This window comes from Chinchilla lanigera, unplaced genomic scaffold (genome assembly GCF_000276665.1).
Source record: "Chinchilla lanigera isolate Chin_1 unplaced genomic scaffold, ChiLan1.0 scaffold00082, whole genome shotgun sequence".
NCBI lineage: Eukaryota > Metazoa > Chordata > Mammalia > Rodentia > Chinchillidae > Chinchilla > Chinchilla lanigera.
Window position 1 is genome coordinate 1,670,406 of NW_004955483.1, and position 24,871 is coordinate 1,695,276.

At 43.4% G+C, this 24,871-nt stretch overlaps 1 protein-coding gene across 3 annotated transcripts in view; it reads right to left on the minus strand.

Moving 5' to 3' along the window:
• The window catches only part of Lrrc16a (leucine rich repeat containing 16A), a 306,943-nt gene that overhangs the window by 206,550 nt on the left and 75,522 nt on the right, over nucleotides 1-24,871 (minus strand). The gene's annotated exons all lie outside the window — the stretch shown is intronic.

Below are 24,871 nucleotides of genomic sequence, written 5' to 3' on the forward strand. Positions count from 1 at the left end.
AAACCTCACTGACTGGGTTTCAGTCTTACAACATTCCTCTCAGGCAGCTACTGCAAGTACCATTCCCATTTTTAGAAATTCAAAAACAAGAACAGAATGTAAGATGGGCCAACGCTCCTACAACTGACAAGTTATCACAGGAACTGAACAGACTTCTTCCAAATCCTTCCATCACAACCATTAAGTCACTTGATTAGAGCCTCTCTCCACAGAAGAAGCCAACCCTCTTGCTCATCATGGTGTCCTCATGACACAGTTATGACCCATACCAGGAACACAGGGATGGCTAAGTGGATGGACGGAAGGAAGAGAGGGAGGGGACATCAGGAATAGTATTTGCTTTCCATTCACTGGATCCAAATTCTACCCAAGACAGCAAATGTAAAAAGAAGCATTAATTTTATTCAAATTGGGTAATATTTTCAGATTATAAGAGTACCATATTATTACAGATAACGATATTACTTTCAACCAATGGAAATTAAATTAATGCATTTTCCACATGTGAATATGAGTAGCCACTTTGTTCGTGCAAGAAAGACTTACTGAGGTTTTCCAGCTGTCTCTGGCCACATTTGGATGCAAGGTGCACCTTTCAGTGCAGCAGAGCTGAGCCACCCCTGGTGTCACTCCAGGCAGAAGTGAGCAGGGTGGTGAACAGTTTGCAAAAACATGTCACATAAAGGCTCATGGACAGAACTACATCTGCTTACTGTACAGGAGAAAAGGCACACAAAGGGCAGAAAAACAATATTCAAGTATCGGCAGGCCTGCCTGTGTCCAAGAAGTAAATTTTTCCTAAGAGCCAACTGGGACCAACGTGTAGAAGTTATAGGAAGGAACATTTTAGCTTGATATAAAGAAAACCCCAGGATCATTAGAAGCCATAGAAAGAGAGGAATTCTGCTCTCACCCCATCGGGAATATGATGTATAGGTACAGGATTAAGCTCAATACCTTCAAACTTCCTGTCTAGCCCCAGTAACCTGTGATTCTACATCCCAGGCACCCTACATGCCGGCCATTAGGTAGGCGAGGGTTAGCCATTTGTGGCATCTGCGGCAAACTGTCACCATACCACTGTCACCACAGCACATATGCTTAAAATGAACCACAAATATTTGTAAAATCAAAAATACATAAGAACTAATTTCTGTTATTCTTATTATTGAGTCCCTTGTAGGTTAGAAGAAAGATGCAAATATGCCAGGGACAAATATTTTAGTTCATTATGAAATTCAAACTTTAAAGGTTGCCTGCTTGAAAATTACTTGTTAAATTCATCAACCTCCTGATTCTATACTAACTAGTATGTGACTATACGCACAGTCGCTGTCAATTTCCTATGCCATAGAACTCACACTGCTGTTCAGTATGGTTCACTAGCTTTAGACACAGCTTACCCAATCCTGGCAATGGGACTAGTGCAACTCGGAGCTTAACAACAACTTTAATCTAATATCACTGTAATTATGTAGTTAGCAATGGTCTCTGTACTGCAGGCACAGTGAAGCCCTACTGACTTTCCACAAGGCTGTTGAAGGAGCGTCCAATTCCAGTCCAACCTCAACTCAACATCGTTAGTAAGATCTCAATACTCTACAAGCACATGTGTCAGAAGGAAAAGGGCTGCAAATCTCTGTCCAACAACAGTAGGTCCTCCAGGCTCCAGCCCGCTGGTATCTGTGCAGTTCATGTCACCTCCTTACCAAGGAGGGACAGAACAGCAGCCCTGTATCCTTGGAAGGTGTTGAGCTGGGTCCCACACTTAAGTATGGCATGTAATGTCCCCCAGGAACAGCCATGCCCCACAAAGAGTACCATTAGCTGCTACCCTAACATAAAGACATCAGTGAATTATTACTGAATTATTTGTGAAAAACACTAATTAATGTTATGCTTTGTGTCTAGATGTCCCCACAAAGCCTCATGCAGTCATAGGGTTTGTTTTGTTTTGTTTTGTTTTGTTGTTTTGTTTTGTTTTGTTTTGTTTTAGAGGTAGCTCAATCTAGAGTGTGCAATGCTAGGATTAAGGGTACTGCGATTAAGGGTGGGTGATTGCTGGATCAGTCCACTGATTGCATTGGTACAGCCCTAATCCCAGCAGTTTAGATAAGATAAAAGGGGCTGAAAGAGGCTTGTCTCCCCCACGACTGCTCTCTGCCAAGCCCCTCTACCATGGAGCTTGCCTTTATGGACTGAAGCCTCTACAAACTGTGAGCTAAATAAATCTTTCCACCCTTAACTTTGACCATTGGGTATTTTGTCTCAGCAACAAAAAAAGTAACTAAGACAGTTACTATTGCTTAAAAGAATGCTTCTTGTACAGTACAAACAGCTATCTCTTATTAAATATATCATTGGATTTATTTTGTTTGCAAATCAAATTATTCAACCAATCCTAAAGTCTAGGGCTAGAGATGTTGCTCAGCGGTAGAGCACTTGCCTAGCAAGAACCAGGCTCTGGGTTCAATTCCCAGCACCAGGGGGAAAAAAGTATTAAACACTCCATATTTAAAATGTGCAGATAATGTCAATAATAGATATATGACAGACGCTTAAGCAAGGCTTGGTGACACATCTACTGACATATATTAGTAATATTGTGACCTCAAACTAGTGAAAGGCAGTGAACTCATAACGGCTCATTCTAGGAAAGAGTTCATGGTATATCTAAGAAACTATTACTTTTGTACCACAGTACTTTTTTTTTTTTTTTTTTAAAGATAAAAGGAGGGAAACGTTAACAGACATACAACATTTTACAACATATCACAAGCACAATACAGACAATACAGAGTTACAAACAAAGTGGTAGGGAATTAACAATGGTGGTTGTATTACATATTGATATCTTCAAAGTACCACAGTACTTTTGTAACACTTTACAGTTGTTGTTTAAACTAGGCAACTGCCACCAGGCAACTCTTACACGTGAGGAGTAGTCATCTGTTTAGCACAGAGAGAAATGTTTTCTGGCACTGAAAGCAACACCACTGGCTAAAACCATACCAGAAATTTCTCTATGTAGAGGTTCAGCATCTGTTCGCTGGTTCTTTCTTTCTTTCTTTCTTTTTTTTTTTTTTTTTTTTTAAACAGTAGGAAGTAAATACTGGTTTATTATTTTTTGAGGTAATTACTAAGCTGTATCCTCCTGGTACTGCATATCTGTTGTAATTACCCCCAAGTCCCACACGTTGAGAGCAAGGCCCTGGCGCTCCCTCCCTCCCCACGGCCACTGGCCTGGCCTGCTGACACGGCTCTTGTCACCAAGCAGACACTGAGCTCGCCGCCTGTTCTGTGCTCACATGCTGACTCAACTAGCATCAACACCATTACTCACGCTTCACGGCGTCTAGAATAAAAAACACTGGTTCTCAGCTCCAGCAGCTTTCCAGTTTAGACTTTGGAGAAAAGAAAGTCGATGATTTCCAATTTGACTAAAACCATAAGCAGCTTACACTTTCAAAGAAATTTTGCCTTAGGATTTAAAGTTATAAGACACATAATGGTCCATTCTATAATTTGCAAACATTCAATGGAAAGTCAAAGTGTTATCAGATTTTGGGGTGCTCCTTTCTGAAGGTGGCTTTAGTTTTGGGGGGTTTCTTTGTTTTTTGTTTTGTTTTTGGCTTTTTATGTCTTGAGCAAAGAATTGGTCGGGACAAGTATAAGTAGTAGCAAAGTTTTATTAAAGATAGGAAAAGAAACAGGCTCTGCAGAGCAAGTTTGGGCCAAGTAAAAATAGAAGAAGTACACTATACAGCGCTAGGATGGGCCACCACGCAAGAGGCGAAAACTCAGTGTGGACTGTCCTTTTCACATCACCACTGTTCAAGGTGGTCATCAGGTCTAGGCCATCCTATGGTAAACCTGTTCGAGTTCTCAGAAGTCCACATGCATGGGAACTGCTCTGTGCGTGTCCTGGGATTTTGTAATTAACAGGTCACACCTACTTTCCCAGTCAGCTTTGCCCCACTGTAATCTCCTGTCTCGTTAGGGCAGATTCCTTAGACATAGGCTTATAGCTTTCAAATAAGAAATAATCAGAAATGGAAGTCCTCATGCCTTCTGACTTGAAAATACTGCATTTCTGAAGGCAGAATACAATCATCCCTTGGTGTTACAGCCTGTATTTAGATGTCCCCCCAAAGCCTCATGAGGTCATAGGTGGGGCTTTTAAGAGGTGGCTGGAGCTGGAGTGTGTGGTGCTAGAACTGATTCACTGTGCAATGCTAGGCTCAAGGGCACTAGGATTAAGGGTGGATTAAGACACTGTTAAGGTCTTTTGTTGCTTTTAGTGTCTTCTGCATGCAACGAACTGTTTCTCTTCTGTGATGCCCCTCTGCCATGTGTACTCTGCCTTGGAGCCAGCCAACTATGGACTAAAACCTCTACAAACTGTGAGCTTAATAAACTTTTCCCCCTTGAATTTTACATGTCAGGTATTCTGTCTCAACAGCAAGAAAAGTAACTGAAATACTCCGTATCCACAAAGGCTTGGTTCCAAGATACCCTGCAGCTACCAAAATCTACCAATATTTGAATTCCTTTTATAAAATGGCATAACATTTGCATATAATCTATGTACATTCTCCTATATACATTAAATCATCCCTAGGTTACTCATAATAACTAATACAATGTAAATGTTATGTGAATAGTTGTATACTGTATTCATCAGGAAACACTATCAAGAAAAAAAATCTGTACAGGTTAAGTATAGATGCTTCTTTTCTTCTAGACTTTGTAGGGGGAGGGAATACTGGGGGTTGAACCCAGGACCCTCACGCTACGCTACATCTTCAGCTTGTTTCTGTGGTTTTTTTTTTGAGACAAGTTCTCACTAAGTCACTAAATTGGATGGGGCTGGACTCAATTTGTGGTCCTTCTGCCTCAGGCTCCCTGAGTACTGGGATGACAGGTGTGTACCACTGCACCCGGCCAGCCTCTTTTCGGTCCACATGTACTGAATGCACAGATGCAGGACCTGCAGGGACAAAAGCTGACTGCATGTAGAGGTGAGAGAAACAGAGCATGTGGCAGAGTTGGGGCACTGAGACGGCCTAAGGAGGGCTGGGTATACAATCAGGGACATAGGCTGCCCAAGCAGCGGAGGAGGAAGTTCCCAGCAGTAAGGAACGGAGGCTGAATTCCCTTTGAAGCAGCCATGCCTAGGTGGGTGGTAGTGTTTGGCATCATTAGGCAGAGAAAACAACATCCAAAGTGCCTTATAAAACCCTTGTCTGCTTAAACATCAGTGAAGGCAGCAACAATGTCAATGGAAACCCAAGCCTTCACTTTTATCACAGAATTTCATCTATTTTAAGTTACACAGCCAGCACCCAAATGACCATAGGCCTTCAGACTCTCCAGTCCCTGAGCTCCTGGGTTCTAGAGAAAGCAGGATGCAGTGTAGCTTGGCTTTTACCAACCTGTGGATGTCAAAAGTATTTCTGGTCAAGGGATACAGCCCGGTGGTTGAGCACTTGTGTAACATGTGCAAGGGCACAGGTTCCACCCTTGGCACTGCAAAAAACCAAAACAGCTTCTCCATCAAAAAGGTTGCAAAACTTCTGAACTCCTTCTGCAGACACACTGTAGTGTGACTCACAGCCTGCTCCGACAGGGTCTGAGAATTCTCACTTGCCACTGGTCTATCTTCTCGAAGGCCTCCCCTCTTTTGTGCAGATGAACTGTTTCTCTCCCAGCTCTTTTCTTTCCTTTTTTTCCTTCCAAAAGTTACAGAAAATGATAAAGTCCATTTGCCAACTCACAGCCAGAGGCAAAGTCATTACCCACTAGGAGAAGGGGCCCACAGTCACCTCTGGGGATCGTTCTCCATTTCATAGAATGCAGAGATGCTTATACTGTTTTCCCCCAAGGCCTCGTTCTTGTACTGAAGATACTTTCACAAAATACTTTTGCTGTAATTATAAAGTCATTGCCATCCCCATGTCCCACTGAGACTAGAGGAGATGGTGCCAAGCAGTGGGGCGAGGCGCTATCAACTCCATCCCGGCCCTAACAGGGTCTCTTACATCTTCATCAGCTGAATCTCCTGATCGGCTCATTGAATTGAATGAAATGTCCACCATAGGAACTCTGAAGTCTGCATCTTGGAAAGATGGTCTTTAAAATCCTATATTGAAAAGATACTGCACTGCAGAACATAGACTGCTATTTAAAAGTCTGTAAGTCCTTTAAGAAAGGGTTGGATTCATAGAAACATCGGAACAATTTGCATGAGCGCTTCATTTGCTGGGACACAAGAATTATGAACAGAGTGCTCAGCAGAGTCACACTCACTGATTAAGTTTTCTCTCTGTCTCTACTCTGCAGAACTATCATCATGGAGGCTGCTGGAGAAAAGGTGTAGGGTAAGTGCTGTGTTCGCCAATTCGCTGGGCTTGAACAAGTATTTTCTAAAGGCAGGCCTACAACTTTAAGCGCTTCTTACTCTCTTTAAAATCTAGACATATGAAAAATGTATAAACCGGCATGGTGACACACACCTGCAATCCCCAGCACTCAGCAGGCTGAAGCAGGAGGATTATTGCAAGTTTGAGCCTGAGCTACAAAGTGAGCGCAAGGCCAGCCTGAATTGCATAGCAAGACCCTGTCTCAGAAAGACCAAAAGCAAAACAAAACAACAAAAAAACCCACAAATGAACAGAAAAATGTATAGTCCGCAAACTAATTGTAGCTAGTGAAGTAAAAGCTGACATCATATGGTACTCTGTAGTCTATCACTTTGTCTTGTATTCCATGATTTTCACCCATGGCCTGTTAATTTCATGCAGATTCTGACTTTCAAACATAAATCAGCAACATGACCAGTATTTACCTAGCACTTACTATATGCTAGACATCAGGCTTTGTTTATATTTATTAGTTTAAGCCTCAGGACAACCATATGAAATGAATACTATCACCTCTTCAGTGCCCTGGGGGATTCTGTTTTATTTCATTTTCAGTACTGGGCACTGAACTCAGAGCCTTAGCACAAAGCTACAATTAACTAAAACACACACACACAAAAAAAAACCAAAGCTATATCCCTTGTGCCTCTTTCATTGTAAGATAAAGTTTTGCTAAGTTGCCCAGGCTGACCTTATGCACCCAAAGTGCTGGAATTACAGGGCTGGGAGTTTTTATTCCTGTTCTTTTTTAAAGTTCCTACTCCTAAACTATATTAACAAAATTTAAGTAACAAGATATTAGCTTATAAATAACAAAATAAAAATTTTGTCCTTGAATCACACAAGGGTAATGGCTTTGATACTGCAAATGACTGATATGATTGGCAGCATTCTTATATGTTTTAATTCTCTCAGGCTATCTCCCCAGACCAAATTTGCAAGGATAATCTCAGCACCAAGTGTGTGGGCACACATTCCATCAGACATATCTGAACACCAAGTTATCTATGCTTAACAAAAAGCAAGAATTACAGGCAAGAACAAGCCCAGAGACAATCTACAGCCTAATGTGCAGAAAACTGCACATTAATTGCATCACCTTCTTTATCAATCCACTAACAAGTAGCAAAAGTCAGACTGAAGCTTCCCTCTCCTCCCTGCTCCCCACACATTGAGAGAGGTGCTAATGAACCGAGAATGAGCGTCTAAGGCCAAAATAATCAGACTGCAATAATCAACCCTAGAAAAGCTCAAGAGCAGATACAAACACCTTATTAATCTGTATCATGGATGAGGCTACTTTTCATATATGTGCTTGACTGACCCCAAACCCAAGTTAAAGCATCCACAAATCCATTCATTTCTCTAGAACATAAGCACATATTCACAAGTATCATAATTAAATCCAGCAAACTGTAACTTATTTGGTATTAATAAATCAGAAAAAAGTGTTACTATTCCACTCACTGGTCTACCTTGCGAAGAGAAATTCCAAGTGCCTAGGAGAAGGGCTGGCACATAGTAGGTGCTCAATAAAGGTTAGTAAATGAAACCAATGGATGAACAACTGGCACCCTCAGCACTCTATCCACTCCCTGACACAGGGGAAGGAGATCTTCTAAAGCACAAATACAATCACACCGCTCAATTTTACAGTACCCTTTGTAGACTTTCCCACACCTCACCAACCTGCTGAGGTCCAAACTGGTCCTCTGTTTTGTAAGACCTAGGATTTCAGAATTTGTGTTTTCAGGAAATAAAGGCTAGCCATGGGATGTGGCTCAGTGGTAGAGCACTTGCCCAGCATGCATGAGGCCTTAGATTGCACTCCCAGCCCCACAAAACAAACAAATAAACAAAAGAAATAAGCTCTTATCATCCTCATGCATTATTCATGGACAAAGTCCCCAGCCCAGGAGCTGGGTATGGTGACATACCATCACCACGCAGGGACAGCACAACCCAGATCAGCAACATCCTTCCTGTCTGCTTTGGGCAGTACTCATGCTCAGAGGTCTCTGGAGAGCAGCAACACCAGACTTCTGGGCCAAAAGTGGCAGCTTCACTTAAAAAAAACCAAAATCATTCTCCGTGCAGTCGTTTCTGTGGTGCCAGCCATGGTTACACAGGTGCCCACTTCTGACTGCTGTGAGTGGCCTTGGCTGAGGTATCCCTGGGTGCTCATTAGTCTCTCCACGACCACCAGGAGGGGGCTGTGTGTAGCTAGCTACCCAGTGCTGCAGACACAACTGTTCGCTTCTCTTAGCACAGTCCTAGAGCCACCTGCTGTGAACTTAGCTTTCAGAACACTACTTCTAGAGCAGAAAATCCACCACTGTGCAGTGACCACCCCAACTACCCATCCTCAGGGAAGATAGGGTGGTCCACTCCTCAGTGAGGGTCCACGAGGAGGTGAGGGGTCCCAGCAGACGCTGCTTCCATGATGATAAATTCTGTAATCACTGCTAACGATGGAGAGTATTTGTTATGCAGCCCTCCTGGATTGCTCTTCCTTTTCTCTTGGCAAGCCTAACCCTGTTATCCCCAAAAGCATAGATGTTTTATGATTTCTCAGATAGACGTAATACTACTTCATTCTGCCTATTCATTCATCCACCCAACCATCCAGTAAACATGTAGCAAAAACCTACTAGGTGCTGAGTATTTTGCTAGATACTAGAGATACGATCACTAACAACCTTCCCTTAAAGCATTCATAGTCTAGGATACTTTATTTGTACCTTTGGAATATATTATTTTTATTGCTCATTTGAGATAGGCATGATACCTTCCTTCTATATCTCTGAGATGAAAGCCTTTGCCAGTCACCTGAGCCCAGCTGTTTCTGCTCTCCCCTCCCCCGCTTCTTCCACTCCCCATTTCTGTAGCTCTATGTTCTCACCTCGCTATGCTACTTAGAGAATGACCTTTAGTCTCTGCTCTTCTGTCACATGGAAATGAAATCACAGCTCTTGAGGTCCCCACTGTCACACGCACAGGCACTTGTGCAATGGATGACTTCATAGAACCCAAAGGACTCCACTTCCCCTGGTCAGAGAGTCACACATCCCACATCCTCCTGGATTTCAGGGCCTTTCCCCAGGGAAACTGCTCTCCCTCCCCTCCCCCAACCTGAAGGGATTTCAGGGTAGAATGAGATGTAGTTGGTCTTTAGCCCCAGTTCCTGGCACACAACTTCTAAAGCCCGTGGGATCACCGGAGTGATAGATAGGGTACAAGAAAAGGAATATCAGGTACAAGATTTCAGGTACAAGAAAAGGAATATCATTTTTGTTCAATTACACCTGAGTTTAGGCCAGTAAGATGACTCCTGATGGACTTTAGGTAGCTTCAGGACAAAAACTGGTGGTAGCCACAGGAACTAACCATGTGCTTGGAACAGGAATTTTCTGCAGCTCTGCCCTCATTCTCTGGGGAGATAGGGGGGTAGAGACTGACCTTAACTCCAGTGGCCAATGATGAAATCAACAGCGACTGCAATGGACTCTCAATTAAAAACTCAAGTTGATGTACACAGGGAGTTGGGAGGCTCCAGACCCCTCTCCTGCGCCTTCCTCCTGCAGTGCACCCTTTTCCTTGATCCTAAGTTGGGTTCTTTATAATAAACCAGTCATTTAAGTAAAGTGACTGTGAGTTCCATGAGCCATTCTAATAAATTAATGAACCCCAATAGATATTTCAGGAACTCGACAATTAGCAGGTCGGAAGTCCAGAAGTCTTGGGATGGGGATATAGCTCAGCCACACAAGCACCTGCCTGGCAAGTGCAAGATCCTGAGTTCGATCCCAGTACCAAAAAGAAGTCCAGGAGTCCAACTGCATGTTGCCTCCACAGTGCAGAAGTCTTATCAGTCCAGGCTCTTAGCCTGTAGGGTCTCCATGGACTCGAGTGGGTAGTGTCAGAACTGAACTCTGCCCTGGATGTCCACCTGGTGTCTCAAAGAGTTAGAGAACTGGTTATTGGTGTGGAGAAAACCAGACATTTGGTGTTGGACATGTTGTTAACAAAACAGATCACAGACCCACTCAATCTGCAATGGCTGAGCAATTCAGGTGCCTTCCACCCACCAAAACTCACTCTAGCAGGTTGCTAGACAAATGAGGATGATTGCTTATTCTATGGAAATAAACACTCTGAAATCTGCTGGGGCTTGTTTATGTTGATAGGCAGAGCTCATACAAAGAAAAAAATGAATTAAAGTGACTAAGTATAAACTATAAAGGACACCAGGTATGGTGGTGCATGCCTGTAATTCTAGCACTTGGGAAGATGAGGCAGGAGGATCACTGTGAGTTCAAGGTCAGTGTGGACTACAAAGTGAGTTCAAGGTCTGCCTGAAATGCATAGTGAGACCCTGTCTCAAAAAGACAAAAAAAAAATCTATAAAGGACTATAAACATCGCTTCTCAGCCTTTTGGCTAGATCAAGTGTAGAACTGTAACACAATCTCTTGAATCATCAACATTGGAGATAGTGACAACTAAGTTATTAAAATATTTTCATCATTTGTAAACTTTACCAGCACACATTGTGTAATACACAAATAAAGAGAAACAACAATATAGTGGTCCCAAACACACCTGGAGTAGAGCAAGAAAAAGATGTGTGCACCTCCAAACACTCATTTTGCAGTGAGGTTTTTGGTACCCCAGGTCATATGTTTGATTTGGTCCAAGGCAAGAGCCACATCTGGCAACAACGAGTACAATGGGCAGACTCCAGCTCCATACTGCAAAGGCTTATATATAAATAAGTTCTTTGTAAGTTTCCAATGCTTTACCGGAAGAAGACGTTTCATAAATGGCTGCTAATAAAGACAGGCTTGTTTTGAACTTCAGGTCTCAGATTTCTTAAAAAAAAAAAATTATAGCTAATGATAGCTAGGGTTTCAGGTTTATTTACAAATTTACTCTCAAACATGAAGTTTAATTCAAAACCCACTGGGGGGAGGGGTTGACACTGTAGCTCCATGACAGAGCACTCACCTAGCACATGAGATCCTGGGTTCAATTCCTTAGCAGTGAAAAAGAAAAAAAAATTTAGCTGGGTGTGGTAGCACCATATAATCCCAGCACTTGAAAGGCTGAGGCAGGAGAACTGCTCTGAGGCCAGCCTCAATTACATAAGCAAGTTCAAGGTCAGCTTAAACTACATAGCTAGACCTTCTCACCAAGAAAAAAATAAGAAGAAGAAAAATTAAAGCCAAAAACCCACAGTGGATGTAATCCCCCACATAGGTATGTATGCCTGTGTGGGGTGTGTGTGTGTGTGTGTATCATATATACTTATATACTTACATATGGTATATGTGAATATATTATATAATTATAATACATATATATGTTCTGCCTTTTCATACAAGCCATCACAAATTTTAATTTATACATTAGGCATAATAAGAAATTAACAATAATAACTAAAAATAAAATTGAACAATTATAACAATATGACATAATAACAATTGTCAGCGTCACTATTCTGATGTTTTTGGGTTGTTTTCAAGTAAACTAAGAGAGGGTCGGGGATATAGCTCAGCGGCCCAAGTGCCTGCCTGAGAAGCACAAGGTCCTGTGTTCAATTCCTGGTACAAAAAAAAAAAACATTTAAGTAAACTAAGAGTTACTGGGATGCACCGGGGATATAGCTCAGCAGTGCAGTGCCTCCCTGACAACAGAAGGTCCTGAGTTCAATTCCCGGTACAAAAAAAAAAAAAAAGAAAGAAAAAGAAAAGAAAAGAAAAAGAGTTACTGGGATGTAAAGCCTGTGACAGTGCAGGAGTCAATCTGACAATCAAGACAGTCACTAAGTGACAAATGGGTGGTGGTGAATAAAAATCTGGATACACTGGACAAAGGAACAGTTCGCATCAAGAGAGGCCAAAGGTCACAGTGCAAGATTTCATCATGGGATACACATGGCACACAACCCTAAATTAGTTTACCTCTGAAACTTCCATTTAGTAGTTTGGACCACAGTTGACCCTGGGTAACTAAAACCCTGGAAAGTGAAACTGGGAAGGGTAGATTACTGCAGAAGCAAATAAAATAATAATAATAATAATAAAGTTTAGCTTGCTGTGGAGTTATCTGGAAATTTTGTATTTATCTAATTTTAGTTTCCATTTACCTTGTCAGCTGAACAAAATCTCTTTTATTTAAGAGCCAGCACACTATTTCAGAGACCTAACTGTGGTCCAGTCTATCACTGTAAAGAAAATTTTATTGCACAGGAGCCTCGCGCATCTGTTTGCACTCCACCTATGGCGGCTTTCACCTACAACAGTGGAATTGAATCCTTGCCGCAGAACTGGCTGGGAAGCCTGAATATCTGCTATCTGGCTCTTTAATAGAAAAAGGTTGCTGCTCCCTACTTTTGGATATCATATAATGCTGAGTAGCCAATAAAATATGGTGCTATTAAGTAACTCAGACAATTTAACTGAAATAAAGTCATTTTACAAGATAGTCAAATATGCTGCTTCCCTCTGGTAGCAATGGTTTTATCTTCACAATCGAAATCTACCAAAGATCTGACATTAAAAAGTACAACCCCGATGGTTAAAAAAAAATCCTTTCTTGCCACCTAATTTATGCCATGGCACACTTAAAGCTTTTGACAGTCCTGTAAGAGTAGAAGAAATTTCACAGAGGTAATAAAAGGAAAACCTACACTGCAAATTTTTAGGCTATAAAAAACAGAACTAGGACAAGGCCGGGCATGCTGGCACATGCCTGTAATCCCAGCACTCTTGGGAGGCTGAGGCAGGAGGACAGCTACATGTTCAGGGCCAGCCCAGGCTACATAGCGAGTCGAAGGGTAGCTTGCACAGTGAGACCCTCTCTCAAAAACAAAAGCAAACAGAACAGAATTAGGACATAAAGTCACACCACATCTTGATTATTCCTCATGCACTACTTAACAAAATGAACACTGGATAATGTTAAGGAAAAAGAATGGTAGAAAGCAAGTGAGCCTTTTGGTTTGCTTAACCAGACTGAAAGGTGACTACTGAAAAGTACCCTTTGGGGAGGGGATGGGAGGCTTCCAGCTCCATGTACAGGAGACTCAGTGGAATCTGTGTGGAGAAAACAAAGCCTTGTATCCCAACCTGGACCTACACAGGTATAGGAGGCTCACATTGCCCAGCTCTCTCTGACCAAAGGAAGAGGGGACAAGGAACCTGCCCACCAAGGCCCTAATGTGAAAAGTCAGCCGGAAGTCTCACCATCTTCTGAAGAACCGTATCCACTCCTACCAAATCCAACTTCGTCCCTCTTCCCCCTGTCCAAAGACCCCACATCCTCATAGCCCCATTCAAAACCCTAACTGATGCCACCACACCACAGCACATGGACCCATTCACAGAGACAGGAATGGTGCTCCCTGGCTGTGTCCAACGCCGTGTCCTTAATCCCACTCTTTCAGAAAGTCTCTTCCATGTCCCACCAGGTGGGTACTGACCCCCTCTCTCCACATGTGTCTTCCGGCCCCACTGGACTCTAAGGTCCTACAAGGCAGGAGTCACCTGTACACTTCTTCAGTGTCCAAGTCAATATAACCCCAACACGGAAGGGCACGCAGAAAGACACTGAATGTATCCTCTTATTTCTCAAAATAACCCCACAGGTATGCATGATCACCATATTCCAGTTTTACAGACGAGGAAACAGACGTATAAATGGTGCTGGAGGCCAGAGTCGACAGTAGCTGAGCCAGGATTCCCACCAGGCTCTGTTTGATGCCAAGGCTAACGTCTCCAGATCACACACTGCCTCTTGCCCGGAAGGCACTCAATAAAACCTGCTTAGTGAATAAAAACAGACGACACAAACCCTGGTCCACCCCTCCACTGGCCCTGAAGTTTAATCTTTCCACTTCCTAATTTAAAACAGCTCACCAAGGTGGCGAAGCTGCGAGGCAGACAAGCCCATGATGACTCTGTCAGCCCACACAAATGCAGTGGCTGTGTGGCTCCATCAGTGTCATGCAAATGACAAACTATTCCTGTTTTTCACTCCTAGAAACAAGCACATCATGCGGATGGTTTACAATTATTTTCCACTTTTTACTAGTCGGGCCATTTGTGCCTTTATATTTAACAAATGAATATACACACTGAAAAATAAAGTCAATGATGGAAAGGCTAGTCTGCTCCCTGCATGCACATGCGTGTGTGTGCATGCGCACATGTGTGTGTGTGTGTGTGTGTGTGTGTAAAATAAAGCTCCTCTCAAAGATGCTTGGCACTGTGGTCCAACAAACCCCCTCTTTTCCTTTACCAACAACTCCCCTCTCTCCCGTGAAGGTTGTGTGGAAAAAAAGGAACCACACAGATCCCTAGGCTGGAATGAAAAATACCAACTCACGAAAGCGTTAAGAAGGTCCCCTCTTGAGCTGGTTTCCAATATTTAATTACTATAATTATATTCATACATACTTTATCACTGTTTTCTGATAAGGTTGGCAAGGAGACAGAAACTCGGTGTTTTATTCTGAGTTTAATGCACTTGTCTTATGCTTACTCTAACAACTTGCTGGGGGCATGCTGGAGGTAGAGTCGGGTAAGCGCTAAAGCCGTAAGGCGGTGACAATGAAAAACAGCTCCCTGTGGACGTGACGCATATGGACGGAGGTGAGGCCAGAACCACCTCCGCCAGGAAGAGGAGTCATCCAAGGTAAGCAGTGCGGTCCACAAACAGGGAAACCTGGACCGCCAAACACCCTCCCACTGCACGCTTCCAACAAGACCTTCAGCTTTCAAAATATGGGGCTTCAGGGGCGGGCCACAGCTGCCTGATGTGAAAGCCCCTTTCAGTGTCCCTGCAAGTCTCCAAGTCAAGGGGAGAAATCAACACCCAACCATGCAAAGCACACTCCAGGGTGACCTTGGCACGCTGAGAGTGGTGGTCAACAACAGAGCCAGCTCTCTGCTGAGGAGAGACCTCCTGGTGAAAGGGGCCACTGTGAACCACGAGCGCAGAAAGTCAGCAGCTTCTCGGGGGATCTGCCACCTCCCTGCATAACAAGCGGGCAAGCCGGGAGAGGTGGCACATGGGAAGGGGTAGGGCACGGCAGAAGCCAGGCCCAGGAGGCTGCGGTGGTGTCAAACCGCAGCAGCCAGGCCACGGGGACTAGGAGTGTCAAACATCTGAATAAACCAGAAGCAGCTGTGGGAAGTTCTGAACCAACTTAGGGAAAAAATCAAAATAGAACATTTGATTCAACTGCAAAGAGGCCTCATGAACAAGCAATCAAAGGAGTGTAGCGGCTCTAGGCCTTCTTCTGATGGTATCAACAGCACAGGCTCCCACAATGGGTAAAACCAAGTTATGTACAATGAGTTTCCTGTGTGAGACTCCTAGGAAGAGGGCCCAAGTCAGACCCACCCAACAGTTCCATCTCCCCTCTCAGGAAGGCCCCTTGTAACACCAGATTCACTACTCTACTTAGCACACCTAAGAAGGGCCGCCTAGAAATTCAGATAAACCTGGTCACTTACACTCCTCCAGAAAGACCTATTGTGTCATCACAGATGGAGTTTTAAATTCAGAGTAACTGGCCAATAGGACCATGTGAAATTTTCCTTGCTGAAAGTGCAAATGGTAAACCCTCCTAAAAGAACTGCTTCACTATAATTCTTCTCTGGCAAATCAATAATTGCCTCATTCCAGATAGTGCGTTGGTTGATATGACATATTTTGACAAATTCACTACAGTATTTTTGGCCAACAAACATGATACAATGATACACACAGCTGAAGAGAGACAATGATACACACAGCTGAAGCCACTTATCATACTAAAGTACAAAGCAAGACTGCAGACACGCAAACGTTTCATTAATTCCATGTCCCGATATTTCAACTATTCCTGAAATGCAGACCGAGGTCTCAAAAGAGCGTGGGATGCACACATTTTCACAGGAAAATCCACGGAACCAGGTCTTGCGTAACTGGTGAGCCCCAGTCTGACACTGTGTCTGGCACTCTGTGAGACTTCTGCGTCGACTCTGTTGTGTCTCCTTGAACTGACTGTCTACCTTTGGCTTCATTTGAAAACACTGATCTGTATGCAGCTGGTGCTTAGTAGAAGTGTCACGGTAGCTATCTGCTCAGTGAGTTTTAAGAGTGATGAACGGGGCTAACTTCGCCCAAACAGCTTTGTAATTCTTTCTCAGCCACTCTGCAACCGCCTACTTTGCTAGGCCAGGGAAACGGAAATTATTTCAAGAAATGGAAAAAGTGTGATTTAAGTAACTCAGATGGCTCATTTCCCTTAGGGACGGGGCAGTTAATAACTTTTCAGAAACTAAGTAAGTAGTGCCTGACCTCGATGAGTTATGTAAGTTTAGCGATACCATTAACTAACAGAGAAGGTGTCCCAGCCCATGCCAGGGAGCATCAGGGAATTCCAAACGACTGAACTGTCTGTATTTCCTTCACTGTTGTGCTCGCAAGTTTCCTGAGTGGTCAGCTGACATAGAAAAGTCCAAATCCAGCACAGCAGAGGTGCTTTGGAGGTGTCTGTAGATAATAAAAGTGTGGTCGTTTGGAAGTCAAATGTTGACACATGGAGGCTTGTTCCAAAGTACAGTATTAATTCCTTCCTTGTTGCTTTAATAGTATCCCTTAACCTTTCCCTCTCCAAGCCTTATTCTCCTGGTCACCCTTAATTCATGCGGGATCTAATCACAGGGAAGGCACACACAGCCACACCACAAACAGCCCTGAGAACTGGGGACACTGGGGGGTCAGGTGCTACCCCGGCCCTGGGAGACCTTTCCCAGCTGCAGCAGCAACTCAGCTCCCAACTGCTTCACAGGCGCCACCCTCTCTCTACACCAGTCCCAAACCACTAAAACACCCCAAGGGAACCAAGCCTGCAGCCAGCACCCGGCTTCCACCGCAAGACCCAGCTTTGTCAAAGGCAAGACTGTTTTTGTAACCACAGCATATATTACCTAAGTATCCCTAGAGCAATATTTATTTCTTTTTCCCTTCCTCGCCCTAACAAACATAGCCGCAAGAGGAGAAATTGAAAGCAAAAGTTTACTTCCATCTTGGATCCCACTTCCACCAAGAAAGCAAATGCCAGGCACAAGGCCACACCCCACCCAAATCCAAACAGGAGCCCAAGCTTTCCCAGTGTATGAGGGAAACCAATCTGCACGGTAGCAGCCAACACGTGGAAATACTTTTATTGCAAAATTGAAGCGTATAGCTCGGCATATACTTGCTGGCATGCTAATGTGAGTAATTACACAGGTGGTTATGCAAACGTTGAACTCATGCTTCAATTTGGCAGAAGTATAAACATTTCTAGGATACTTTGTAAGGTTCAATTACCTAGATCTGCTTGTTTAATTTCCTTTCCCTCTCAAGAAGCTCCCCAGGGTCGATCATTTTCCATCTCCATCGGAAAAGTCACTCCTAGAAGCACGCTCTAAGTAGAGATGAGAAGGACACATCTGTACTACACTGACTCAATCATTTTCAAAGGAGCATCTTACCAATAATGTGTACGTACATGATTACTCTCTCGTGTCCTGTAAGGGAGCTGTTGCTCCTTCTTCACCCTCCAAAAACATCCATTTACTCTGACAGTATCTGTTCAGCTCCTTTCTGTACTGGACACTACTCTGAGATGCAGAAGATAAAGTACTCGAAAAAATAATTAAAATCCTCTGCACTTCAGAAGTTCACATTCTAGCAGGCAGGAAACAACATAGAGCCATGGAAAGAAAACACAGGGCACTTCAATGCTCACCAAATTGGGATGGAGAAAAGCACAGTAAAAAGGATAGTGTGTGCACAGGGTATTGCAATTTTAAATATCAGGAAAAGCACAAGGGAAAGGTAAATACTGTGTGAGACCTGAAGGGGAAATAAGGGAGTGAGCTAAGCCATGCAGAAATCTTGGGAAAGGGTTTTCCATGCAGAGGGAATAGCTAAGTCAAAGGTGCTGAATAAAGAGGAGGGAAGGTGTGTCAATGATCCACAAAAATTTACCTTTTGCCATTTCCTAATCTTATTAAAAACGGCATCCTATATATAAGTTTCAAAAGGTTTATTTTCTACTACTGAGTTTTCCCTTAAATACATAGCATCTGGCACTACTGTGATTCACAGTAACAGGCGTATTTTGCTCCCTCCCCCAATTCTTGTTGGCAGTGGTTCAGTCCCCAGGGCTCTGGGGTATGTTTAGCACCACAGCAACTGAAGCTGGTAGGCTATGTACTACACGTGGGTATGCAGCAAGCCAAAAATGCCTATATAAGGGTTGAAGAAAAAGTGCGCAAAAAAGCTCTATCTTTGCTTCCTACAGGACAGCTATGCTCAGCACCTGTACCGCGGTGTCAAGGTGGTGAAGGTGTCAGCACAGAAAGCTCTGACAGGGCCAAAAATAGAGCTGGACCAAAAATACACCAATCTCTGGCCTTCCAAAATACCTAATCCTCTTCCTCAAAAGTTAAGATAGGGCCTCTAGCTCAGAGGAAGAGTTCTTGTGTAGCATCCTCAAGGCCCTAGGTCCATTCCCCAGCACACCCCACACACACACATCAAATATATAAAAAAAGAAAGAAACATAAATTTTACTTCAAATACAACAGAAAAGAACCAAATATATGGAAAGAACTGAGAATGAGAATGCTCCAAGGAAGGCCAGTGCCAGGTGAAAGGAGCCACATCTGGGAACGAGATGTGTCTGGGCTCCCACCTGGTTCCTGCAAACCAGGCATCCCAGTCCCCTATCTGTGCAGTCTTGGGCACACCCCTGTACTACTCATGAAAAGGACTTCATGATCCTAACTTGCAGGACTGTTGCAAAGATTGGAGTTAAAAATAGCCAACATGTTAAAAACCAATCTCAAAATGTTACATACTCTATGATTCCATTTATAGAGCAGGCTTGAAATAACAAAATTATAGAGATGTAGAATTAGTGGTTGTCAGAGACTGGGTTTGGAGGGAGGAGGGAGGGAGCTGGCTGCAGTTATAAAAGGATATACTTGGGATCCTTGAGATTGAACTGGTTCTGTAGTGGGTGGTGGGAAACACAAGAATTTCCATGTGATAAAACTACACAGACCTAGACACACACATATACCCATACAAGTGTAGGTTAAACCTATCGAATTGCAAAAAGCAACACTGTAATATTATTGCATAACATGTTCATTTTGGAGAAAACAGTGAAAGGTATACAGGATTTCTATGTTATTACTTATTGCTCTGTGCTAACCTACAATTGTCTCAAACGAGTGTTGGGGTTTCCTTTTAACACATCAACTTACAATGAAACTGTCGGGCACGTTGTGAGGTTCATAGATGGCATATTGGTCAAGTCATCTTCTCACTTACATAGCAAACAAGTAATTCCTACTTCCCAATAATGAGTTTCTACAGGAAATGCCCTTCAAAATTTGAATAAAACCCAGGGAAAATTCAAACACTGTGTATTAGTTAACTTTTTCATGGCTGGGACATAATACCCAGCACCCAGAACTTAAACGACAAGAGGTTTAATGTGGCTCACAGTTTCAGAAGATTCAGACTATAGTCAGCTGGCACCAAGGTAGGAACATCACGGCAGAAGAGTGTGGCAGAGGAAAGATGCTTAGTTCACAGCAGCCAGGAAGCAGAGCCGAGGAACAGTGCCAGAGAGGGAGGGGCCAGGGACCAGACATAAATCCCAAGGCCCGGCCTCCATGACCCCCTCAGACACACTCAAAAGCATGCTACACCAATGCCCGGGACTGCTCCCACGATAGGTTGACACAATCAAGCTTAACCACTACACACTGCTTATATAACTGACAGAGAACCTTAGAGGCAGGAATCCATTTACCACAGTATCAAAAGTTTTCTGTTCTTGAATAACAACTACATCACACCAATATAAAAAACCTCAAAAAAAATTTTTTTCTTTCATAGTCTAGAGCGGCATTTGCCAAAGAGTTGTCCATGAAACAATAATTCCCTACAATGCACCAAAAAAAATAAATAAATAAAGCAAAATGAAGGCTCACTTGTAAATTTGGGAAATGCTGCCCAAATGTTCCCTGTGGGAGCTCCAGTAAAAAAAAACTTCACCTACCTCATCTTCCTCCAAATTCACTTGTCCAAAAATCAATTTCTCATATCTACTGGCATCCTCAGAAATGCTCCCAAGTCTAAAATTTCAAGCCATTCCATATCTGTCAGGTAATGACTACCTCATTTCTTCACCCACTGTGCACATTAACAAATAAGTGGTTTTTCTATGCCTGGTGTAATGGGCTTTTTTTGTTTTTGTTGTTGGGTTTTGTTTTGTTTGAGGCATGGTCTCCTTATGTAATGCACCCTGGGATTGAACTCACTATGTAGCCCAGAATGACCTTGAATTCAGGGCGATCTTCCTGCCTTAGCTTCCCGAGTGCTGGGATTCACAGGCTTGTGCCATCATGCCCGACTTGGTGTAGTGGTTTTAACTACTCATGGTTGGTCTTAAAAAAATGATTGCTAAGTTGGATTCAATGCAAGTGCATTGTAAGATGACAACTCTAAGCAAGGTGAGCATAACACTCACTGATTTACTTGTTAGTCTCTCACAGGAAAAAAAAACAAAAGCACTTTTTCTGGGAGATTCAGAAACTTTCAGGTCCAAAGTTTTTCCATTATGCTGGCAGTCTTCAGCCTAAAGGGAAGCCATTCACAACTGGTTTACAACCTGACGAGATTAAAGCAGTTCAAAAATACCCCTACTCAAAACTTAGAGGTTCTAAACTCCTCCAGCAGCACAGTAAACCTTTCACAGCAAAAACAGACAAAGTTTTAACTGCAAGTGTTTCTGGAAGGGGTTACTGAAGTCATTTTCATGAGGGCGACATAAAGTTAAAATCATATAAATTAATCTCAAAAGTCAAATAATTTGCTGACATCCAGGCTTGAATGGAGGTGGAAAAGAAAAAGGTGAAGACCATGAGTTCTAGGGAGAAGGAGAGGAAGAAACACAAAACTAATTTCACCTACTTCACAAGTCCATCCAAGCCAAATACACTGCTTTACAATTATTCATCTCCATTTTTTTTTTGTTTGTTTTTTTTTTTGTTTTTTTTTCCGGTTTTTTTGGGTTTTTTCCGGTACCGGGAATCAAACTCACAACCTTGCACTTGCCAGGCAGGCGCTGTGCCACTGAGCTAAACCCCCAGCCCTCATCTCCATTTATAGGAACAGAACACTGCAAATTACAGAACCATAAAATAAATGAAAGATTTTGCTACTTTTTAGAGAAAAATCAGTAAGAAAAATGAATAAGGAAAAAAGCAGGGGTGTCTTTTTTTTAATGCAAAGCATTCAGGGAAAACTTCAAACTCAGCTCAATTACACCCAGACCTCAAAAGAAAAAATTTATCAAGAGCCCCTGAAATACTAAAAGAAATCTCAACCAAGAAGGGCTAGGAAAGCATACTCACTGGGCACCCACCCAGGGCTTATTCGTGCGTTCTTAGGAAGATTTCCAACATGCCTGAAAATGAATGGTTCTCAGATAAAACCTCAATTGAACCAGGAAAGCCTTGGCTTCCTGAGAACTCCCACTCTTCAAGGTTGCTATGTAAAACTCGGGGGTGGCTTGGACATTTCAGCACAGTTAATAATTCTAAAATCACATGCACATGGCTGTCAGCACATCGGTTCCTCAATCTGAATCAAGTTGAGCTTTGTCACAACACTTCAAGCGAGGGAAGATTCCAGCTGGGGCGTCTGTGCTACACCCTTCCAACACGTTCCTCTACTTGGTCTTTCTCCACAGCCCCTGCAGATCCACGGGGCCAAATCCACCTATAGGACACAATGGTTTGAGCAGTGTTGACCTTAGCTGTCCCCACCTGCTCCTTTCACTGGTTCAGAAAATATGACCGAGGAAAAAACTATTTTGGAAAAAAGAAAATTTTTAATCTTTCTGGTAATTGGGCTGAATTTCGCATAATGGAAAAAGTGGATATGGTCTAAGAGAGATGTCAGTGAGTCTCCGGAAATGAAGGACTAAAGAAGTTAGAGATAAGGAAGTCAATAGAAAATTAAGAATGTACCTGCTGAACATCTGAGTGGTCGATGATGGCTTTCCCTACAGGGGCTCAGAGATCTTTTCAATTCCCTCTCCTCAGTGCAAAGGAGTTCTTTTTTCTTGAAGAAACAGAAACTCAGTCTGCCTCTCCTTCCCTCTTTCCCTCTTCCGCTAGTACACACAGGGAACTGTGACTTTCCCAATTTTCTTTTAAAACAGATGGAGGAGGGGAAGCCCAGATACATCCATTCCTAACCCAGCACTATATTAAGTGGAGTGCAGTTTCCGAACACATGAATGGGAAGACAATGAACAAAGGCTGTGCTGTGCACACCTGCCCCATCCCCGGGAAGGCTGAAGGAGGCTGCACCTGGCAGCCCCCACCTGGACACTGATGCACCTGCAAAGTGACGGCCCCGCCTGGCCAGCGACAGTAAAGCATCTTTCTTTCCTTTAACATGATTAAATTCACTTAGGCCAATGGCGTCATGTTCAAAAGCAAGTTAAACTTTTTCCAATTTGTTTAAAAAAAAAAAAAAAAGGAAGTACTTTGACTTTCACAAAAGCCTAAACCATCGAGCCAGGTGCTGCCAAACATTCCATTTATACAGCGAGAAATACTGTAGCAACTGACCTGAATCCTTCCCAGCCTCAGACCTAGAAATGGTAAAATGTGCCCTCCTGGTCCTCCTGGTTCCCCCAAAGTGCCCATTAGCACATCCAGAGGAAACGATTCCCACTCCAGTTTCTCTGCTGCAATTCAACAAGGGAGGCAAGCTCGCGATGGGAAATTAGCATGCCACCGGAGCAGCAGACGGCTACCACAGACCCCTATGCATCCACCTGCATCGAGCCTCGCTCTGCATGTTTATCTCTGAATCCTGGGCCGGCTCAGCGGCTGCCCCTTCTGTCTGCCGAGGGTCCAGAATATCCTCATTAATAGGCAGGACGCGCCTCGGTGACTTGGGAAAGTCAGCAATCAGAGAAGCGTGCATCTGTGAACAGTCCAGCCCCACCACATGGTCCTGGAACACCAGCTCACTGGTGCCACCTTGCAAGCTCCCGGCAGCAGGGCTGAGCAGGTGTCCATGAGAATCAGCCAGTCCAAGTCCTCCTGCTGCCCTGGCTGGCCCGGATGGCCAGTCTTAGCCATAGTGGCATCCACAGACCTCTATCTGGCAGAACAAGCCAACAGGGTGCTTCCCTTCACAACACAAAAGCAGCCTGCGACCACAATCCCCAGTGTCCACACTGAAGCAGAAGGACAACCCATGATGCCAACAGTAACTCTACACCAACCACACACTGCCGTCCACTAGCACTGGTGGCCAAGACTGGGATAAATGATCTGTATGCTTGGCCACAACAACTACATAATAAAAGTGTTATCATATTTCTGCAGTGCAGTAGACACGTTCGCACAATCACTGTGCCTGTTCTAGTCGCTCCTTGAGTCATTCTACTTCTGAAACGGTGCAATGCCAAGTCCCTGCCTTGTGCAGGGCACACCCGCTCACTGCCACTGTCTGCTGGGGGCCGGACTCAGTTACAGGCTCTCACACAGCAGGTCGCAACTGGCCACTTGTATTTACTCGGGAGGCGCAGCACTTCCTTTTGATGGGACAGTGCTGGTGTGTAGCAAATATTGCAACATATAAAATGCAATGCCTTAATTTGTGCTGCTATAACAAAGTATCTGGGACTGGACAATTTCTGAAGGAACTTATTAGGCCAGTTTTGAAATTTTATTTCTGAAAATTCCTGACAGCTGAGAAGTCTAAGATCAAGGTGCAGCGGGTCCCAGGCTGCACCCTCGAATGGAAGAAGTCAAAAGGACAAAAGAGGAAGACGAACTAGCAAGTCAGTTATGCTTCCTTCACAGAGCCTTCATCCAGGAGCATGGGAGGAGCACCCAGGACATAAACCTCACCTGAAGGTCCTTTTCACACTGTCACATCGGTGATACCTGAACTCTGGAATGGACATATTCACACCACAGCAGGTAGCATTTTATTTGATCAACTAATTTTCCAATTTGGATACTTTATCACTACCATGCAATGCAATCTAACCCTTAGAAAATTAATCACAAAAAAAGTATATATATCATATTTAAAAACCTCCCTCACCTTCATATTCCCACTTCTCCTCTACTGCCTATCTAACATGACCAGAAACAGAAGTACATGATAATTTCAATGCTTCACTCAGCAACGAAATCTGCCTTTTATTCCATGGAGAAAGAAAATCACAGGCAGTATGACACTGAGGTATTTAAGCCAACAGCCAACACTTGATACAAACTGTGCTCACAATTTAGTTCACAAACAACTGGTCCATGCATTAGGTTGGGCCAATATTAATTAGATATTAGTTTTTTT